An 8,001-nucleotide genomic window follows, 5' to 3' on the forward strand; every position below is an offset into this window, starting at 1 on the left:
CATGAAAAAAAGTGATCACATATTTATGCTTCAGTGATAAGCAGAATTATCTGATCAAGTCAGTGTAAAGGTTTCCCTGAGAGCTCTTGTTAAAGGTAGTTATTTGGTCATTATGATTTTTCAGTTGCTTACATTGCTTATAAAGATGTCATTTATATGACCATAAGAATTGAAACTGATTTTTAAATATACTTAAGAAATTTGTAACTGACTTTTATTTCATTTCCCACCCCCCCCAGACTCTTGAAGAGAATATTCTTTTGAGAAAAGCCATTTCTACTCTAGTGACTTTTGAATGACATTGGTAAAATTGATTGCCAGTGGGGGATTTCTGAAGCATTGATAACTAAAGCAGAATACCTTCTCCTCTTCACCTTCTTGTATTCTCTTCCATCATACTCAGCCAAGTGGATTCAGAAACTTGGATGTTACAGTAATGACTTTCTACCCCTTCATCTTCCTACCCAATCAGGAACAGTTATCTGTATGTATCCTGTTATTTCCTCCTCCAAGATGTCTATAATTATATTTTTCCATCTGAAATATTACAATAGAATCCAAAACTACTAATGTCCCCAGTAGCTTCCAGCTTCTAATTCAGTCTTACCATTTTTAAGGCACAAGTGATATAAAATAGTGTCTATCTAATGAAGTCATAAACACCATTTAAATGTCATTCAAACTGTTCCAAATATTTTCCCAGAAATATTTCCCAAATATTTTCCCTAAACTATGTATAGATACATAGTTTGCCTTATTCTTCTACATGCCCTAGAATTCACATGTGGACTACATGTTTCCTAAATATATCATTTCCTTTTAACCCCCATGATTTTGTTTATTCTCTTCTATCAACTTACAATTCCCTGCTACCCTAATCTCTACCTTTCAAAACTCCATTTCTCTCCAATGAAATATTGCAGTGACATATCTACAGGGACACCCCCAACACACACACACAGATAAAATCAATCTTTATTTTTGCTTGCTCTCAAAGCATTTTGTTGAGAGTTTTAGTACAGTCAAGAGGAAAAGCATTATGAGATACATACCTTTTTCAGAATTGATGAGTACAATACCTAGTTTCTATATTCTCTTAACATTACTAATGAAAGGACTATGATTTTCATAAAATGACAGACATTAGTTTAAAAATGTTTTTAAATGAATATTAACTTGTTATTACAAACACAATTAGCAATAGGCTAAATTCCCAGGATTTCCATTTAAAAAGAACAAAAAATCCAATTCTCATTAATAAAACTGTTTAACTTGCATGAATAGTATCGCAGTAGCTTGACTTCTTTATTTGTAAAATCAATGCCATTTCTTTATTTTTCTTCCTTAATATATTCATAGATTTTTTTTCTCATTAACATTTACATTGCTCTAACTACTACTTTGCTAGATTTCGTCTTCTCTTCACTCTCTCTCTCTCTCCATATTAGAAAATGTATTATTCTTGTCAAGAGAAGCCTGTATCTAATCCTGTCTGAACATTTCTCAGTATGAATGCTTTTATGAAAAATTATTCTGTTGGTCATATTCATAATTGTGAAGGTTATCATTTCAAAACTTGAAATGAAAAATGAATATGCCCACTGGTATTCTTTTTGGTGACCTTTATTTCAAAGAAAGAATATGAAAAACCTTCCATGTCTTTTCATCTTCCAAATATGTCATAAAATTAACTTATCAGAGAAAATTAGAAATTAAAAGGTCCTGATTGCTCAAAGTTCTTATTGTTATATGCTCTCTCTACACAGGATTTGGAGTCAGAGAAGCTTTCCCTGATTTGAGAATGAACTACCAGACCATGCTAAGGAGTTACATGTGCTGATATGTTAACTTCTATATAAATATCTGCATCATGCTTCATATCTGAAAATACAACATTTAACCCAAAGCCAGTCCTTAAAATTGTGAAAAGTGGCAAACTGACAGGGGTACTATTGTAGGATAGGAAGCAAAGTTTTCCTTCTTTCTTTTCTTTTTCTTTTTCCTTTCCTTTCCTTTCCTTTCCTTTCCTTTCCTTTTCTTTTCTTTTCTTTCCTTTCCTTTCCTTTCCTTCTTTCCTTTTTCCTTCCTTTCCTTCCTTTTTTCTTTTTCTTTCTTTCTTTCTTTCTTTCTTTCTTTCTTTCTTTCTTTCTTTCTTTCTTTCTTTCTTTCTTTCTTTCTCTCTCTCTCTCTCTCTCTCTCTCTCTCTCTCTCTCTCTCTCTCTCCCCTCTCTCCCTTCCTTCCTTCCTTCCTTTCTTTTCTTTCTTTTCTTTCTTTCTCTTTCTTCTGTTCAAATTGAATCACTCTGGGCAGTAGCACTCCCTGTTGTTTTTCTGCTTTCCCACTGGGGAGAACTGATGAAGAACTTCCTAGTTCTAGATCATCTAATTCAAGCACCTTCATTCAGCACAAAAAATATTCCATAAACTGCACTACCCCCTAAATTATCAAAAAAACAATATGGTCATATTAATGAACTATACTCACCAAACCAAGATGACAACTCACTTTTAATAAAAGATTAGATTAAAAAGATTAATTTCAAACTCAAATGTATGGTATGTTTTGCTTAACCGTACTATCCACACCACTCTCCCTTAGGATCCCAAGAGCATTCTCTACTGAACAATCGATCCTCATATTTCACTCATATGCTCATAAATCACTCCCTACTGATTTATCTCCTAAGATGTTATTGAGACATAATGTCCTAACTCTCCTTGTCCACCTGGCTGATGCCTACTCACACTTCAAGATTCAGCACAGAAGGGTATCACCCTAGAAAAATTTTCCTGATCTCACAAGATACAGTGTTTTCTGACCTCTATCTTTAATATAACAGCACAATTTTATTTTATTTTTTTAGCTTTAATGTTTTAATATCATGAAATACAAGTACAAAACATTGTACGAGTATATGTTGTACTACATGGAGATGGAATAATACATTTTTTTTTTTTTATCAGAATCTGTATCACCTAGCGTTAGCCACTGGACCAATGGCTTTCCACAGGGATTTTTCTACTCTTCCTATGAGGTTTTATCATGACTAGAAAAGCTCACAGATCTTTTCAAATACTACAGATTTATATTTATCTTAATATTCTTGTTCAGCTGCTTTGGAGCACTGTTAAGAAATACAAAATTGCCTTAGCCAAGAGTTTTGAGTGGCTAAAGAATTTTGTTATTTCATGTTGGCCAAGATCTCCCATATGCTGGCATTGCAAAGACACTGTGTATTTCTATGGGATAAGAAAAAGCATTGTCTCAATAGCCCTCTAACTGTTTAAGAAGGCAAATTACCATTTCTTGAAAAGTACAGAATATTATAATAGTTATTGGCTAAGCAGTAATTCATGAAAATCCATTTATATAAGACAAATAACAGCAACAGAGAGCCATAAAGCCCTATATGTACTAAAGAAAACAAATTTGGAAATATTTGAACTGTTTTTCCTACCTCTACACTGGTTTGTAACCACATCAAGTGAGAGTAACAGCCAATAAAGAAAATATCCAGAATTCAGCTTCCATAGCATGCCTCGGTCATTTCAGCTAAGACTATTTTTTTAATGATGAACCAAAAAAATGATGAAAGTAGCATTTACTTTGTTAGAAATAAAAAATTAAAATGCTAATTTCATAAAATATTTGAAACCAATTTTGTTTTTGTAATAAAATGATGTTTATCTTTTTTTAAGTTTTAATTATCGTTCTTGCTGTTAAAAAAAATCAAACTCATGTCAACCTTTAGGGATAAACTTTGGGGTATTTAAAATAACATATTTGGAAAACTGAACCACATTTTTAATTGCCAGCATTATGCTTTGTTCTTGGTAGAATCATCTTTTTACATCCCAATTATAAACCCCGGCCATATTGACTTCTGTGGTAGTAAATTGATCTCGAAGAAAATCAAGATCTTCCTCAGGAGAATCAAGATTCTTCATGGCAGTCGATCAATTCCTTTCCAACAATGCCTGTGCTTCATCATTATCATCTTCAAGCATTACATTAGCCCCCAACGACAGACACACTTTATCAGTAGGAGGAACTAAGACTTTGCAATACAGGTTATCTGCCAGTAAGAATCTAGTCTCCAGTGAACTGGTGGACTCTTTTTTCTTCTGCATGTATTTTAGAATTTCTAAAGTTTGCTTAATTTCAGGAATCTGACCTTTTAGCCTCCTTTTTTTTTTGAGCAAGTTTGAATTCCATAAACTTATACTTCTGGTACTGTTCATCCAGATTTTTAGTACTGTATCTGCAGTCTCATTCCCAGGCTGTTTCATGAAGGAATCTACGTCTTCCACAAACATGGCCTCAGGAATCCCGAGGTGGAGCCGCCGCCTGTTCCTTGTGTCCACTTCTCCTAAGCCACAAACATCCTTCGCAGCCGCCCTCTTGGGGAAGCCGTAACAGCACTTTTAAATAAACAGAAAGCTTCTTTTTCTCACTAAATGGATAACTTTATAGAGAATAAAAAATGAATCATGCTTCTTTATACATCTAGGAAGTAGCTTAGCCCTTGATAAGAATGCTTAAAAAGAGAAATATATTTAATTTTCAATGTAATATTCTTTACATCATGCCATTTTTGTGTCTAACTCTCCCTAGCAAGTAGTGGCAAACTCCATCCATAGGGTAATCTACCTTCTAACCTCTGTGCTTAGCTTTAGCCTTGCAGTCTAACAGGTCAGGCAACAGAAAGTGGCTTTCTGCTCTGCTGACCAGACCTATGTCCCACTTCTCCCTGTATGGTCACTGCTACAAACACATTAACACACAGACACACATACACTTTCTTTTTTAATTATGAAAAACTTTATTCTGCATAAAGGTATCTAGAAAATAAGTCTTCTTTTGTGGGGATAGTTACCTTAGAAAGTCCTGAGCTTGAGTTTGTACCCTTTGCATGTAGGAAGCCCAAATCTTAAAGGTATTATACCCTCACTGGATGGAATCACTGAATTATATTTAATGCGGAGAAGTGGCATTGAAGCAATCAACTTCTTGTTTAGGGTGGCCTTGTCAAGTGTATAAGAACATTTCAGGGAGCAGCAGCTGTTTATATGGGTGATTTACTCCTTCCGAGTTTACCAACATGCCTGCTTGATATACAGCAGGAAACATAGAACAGATTTTCCTAATGCTTTCTAATGATTAACTTACATTTTACTGGGGTAACTATAGACTGCTTTCTATTACCTGTCCATAAGCAATCCAATCTTTTTCTAAAGGATAAAGTGACCTGTTCAAAGGCACTGATATTTTTTGGGAAGGACTAATTTGGGGAGTCCAGTGTTCCTATTTTCTAGTATACTGACTTTTTGAATTTAATGCCCTGTGCACTGTTATTGATACTAAGAAATCTGAAGTGTTTTTTCTCAATTTGCTTTAGAAGAGGGTGTTGGGTGATGCTAGTCCAGCAAGAGGAAGCAGTTATGATTTATGTTCAAATAATAAATACCTCCCCTTTGAATCATGAATTATATTGATAGCAGTTATCTTATTTTCATGCTTTTTTGACAGATGGGGAACAGATGGTTATTAGTTTCATGAAAATAACAAGTGGTAGAATTAAGTATTAAAATATTTATTGGGCTGGGGCGCCTGGGTGGCTCAGATGGTTGAGCATCTGCCTTCGGCTCGGGTCATGATCCCAGGGTCCTGGGATCAAGCCCCACATTGGGCTCCTGGCTCAGTGGGGAGTCTGCTTCTCCCTCTGCCACTCCCCTTGCTTGTGCTCTCCCTCTTTCTTTCTGTATCTCTGTGTCTCAAATGAATAAATAAAATCTTAAAAAAAATATTTATTGGGCTTTATACCAAAATTCAAGTAGTGTAAATTTTATTGGTAGGGTTTGTGTGTTGCCAACACTGCAAAATCAGCCTCTGCAGACACATGATGCCTCTGGCAGAGCATATAGATGTAATTAATTTTCTTTAAGATATTCTGGACTTGACTATAAACATGAAGCTATTAAAGTATCACAGACTCTTACCTGTGGGTGGAAACAGTAAATTTTGTTTTCCTTCCATCTACAAATTTGCAAAATCACCTTCATTACATGATTCAACAACATAGATTTATTAATTATATTTAGTCACAGTGCTTGCAGAGATTTTACCAGAGACATAATCTGTTGGTAGATGATATGTACAAAAACTGTGGTTTGTATTCTCATTGATGGTTTTTCCTTCTGATCGGTCACTTTTGGCAATTTATCTTCCCCATATAATTTAGACCATTTATATCTTTGAGAGATTCCTTAATCATTTAATTTCTTGGTAAATCTTCTTATATATTTCAGTTTATATATTTGAAAGATGCTTCAATTTTTGGTTTATTTGTGAAGCCTTTTAACTGGGTTACAATGGAAAACTACAAATACAAGAATCATTTGACATATAACTGTCTACATATTTGAACAAAACCATTCCAAAAAAATGTATACTTTCTCTATAGAGGTATACTCTCTGTATAATCTGATAATTAATGCTGATCATGCCTGAGTCCAGCCAAATGCAGTTGTTCAATGTCCAGTTTCTTGTATCTCTTGAGAAAGCCTATTCCAGCGTTGTGTGCTGTGTCTAGAGTTAAATCACGTGCATGTGTTATGCCAATATTAATTCAACCCATTCCCTTCACCTCTAGGCTACAGTTTATTCATCTGTAAAATTAGAACAGTTCCACTCTAAATTTTCATTTGCTTTGTTAAAAAATTATTTTTAATGTATCGTAAATGAGGGAAGATAATGATTATTTTATAAATGTGAGGTCAAGTAACAAGAGAATCATTTGGCATGTCACCAACATATCACACATACCATAATTGATTTAGTACATGTAAAGTCATGTCAAAAACCCCTGTTTGAGTTCTGTAGATCTTGGCTCATAGTAGAAGCAATTAACTGAAAATTATAGTAGCAAGGCTAATATTTCTTTATCCTTTTAATCTAAAATAGGGTAAGCCTTAGTAAATAAAAAATTTAAAATATCTTTGATTTCTGTTTGAACTGCCATAATTTACATTAATTTTTTAAAAATCATTATACTAAAAGGTGTATGTATATGTGTAGTATTATTTTTGATGTGCAGATTTAAAAGATACTCATAGATATTTACTAGTAATTTAAGTAGTAGTTTTGAATATAAAATAATTTTGTCTTCTGTTTTAGAAATGTTCTGATTCTGAAATTTTCTTACAGGAAGTCTTGTCTAACTCAGATTTTTTTCATGATTTCATTGGAATATGTTTTAGGAGAATAACGTTGATGACTTGATATTGATAATGACAGTGAGGATGGCTATAAAAATTAACATTTATTGAAAATATGCTAGATACCAGGCAATATCCAAAATGCTCACATTACCCTACTTAATGCACATAATAATCCCATAAAACAGATGCTAATATTAACACAATTTTAAAATTATCATACTTAGGTGCTGACAGTTAAGGGTCTTGCCAAAGGTCAGCTTATAGAATATTGTGAAATTAGTCTGCACCCTAGCTCCTGACTCCAGGGGTTTTCATCAAGGTCTTTTTCAAACTCAACCATTATCATATAAATGGTCAATATTCAGGTAAAAAAGATACCCAGCATCATTAGTTATTAAGGAAATAAAATTAAAACCACAATGAGAGGGGCACCTGTGTGGCTCAGTCAGTTAAGTGTCTGCCTTCGGCTCAGGTCATGATCTCAGGGTCCTGGGATCGAGCCCCACGTCAGGCTCCCTTCTCAGTGGGGAATCTGTTTCTCCCTCCCTCTGCTTCTCTCTCTCGCTTACTCTCTCTCAAATAAATAAATAAAATATTTTTTTAAAAACACAATAAGATACGACTTCACACACTCTGAAATAACTATAATAAAATAGCAACAAAGTGTTAAAAGATATTGGAATATCAGAGCCCTCATAAATTGCTTGTGGTAACGCATAATGGTACAGCAATTTGGAAAAACTATTTTGTGGTTCCTCAAAATGTTAATAGTTGCCATGT

The 8,001-nt window shown here is 34.0% G+C and overlaps 1 pseudogene; it reads right to left on the reverse strand.

Annotated features, from left to right (window-relative positions):
• Nucleotides 1-3,818: 3,818 nt before the first annotated feature.
• Nucleotides 3,819-4,401, reverse strand: LOC113918069 (annotated as a pseudogene).
• Nucleotides 4,402-8,001: the final 3,600 nt, after the last annotated feature.

Source organism: Zalophus californianus, chromosome 1, assembly GCF_009762305.2.
Source record: "Zalophus californianus isolate mZalCal1 chromosome 1, mZalCal1.pri.v2, whole genome shotgun sequence".
Classification (NCBI taxonomy): domain Eukaryota; kingdom Metazoa; phylum Chordata; class Mammalia; order Carnivora; family Otariidae; genus Zalophus; species Zalophus californianus.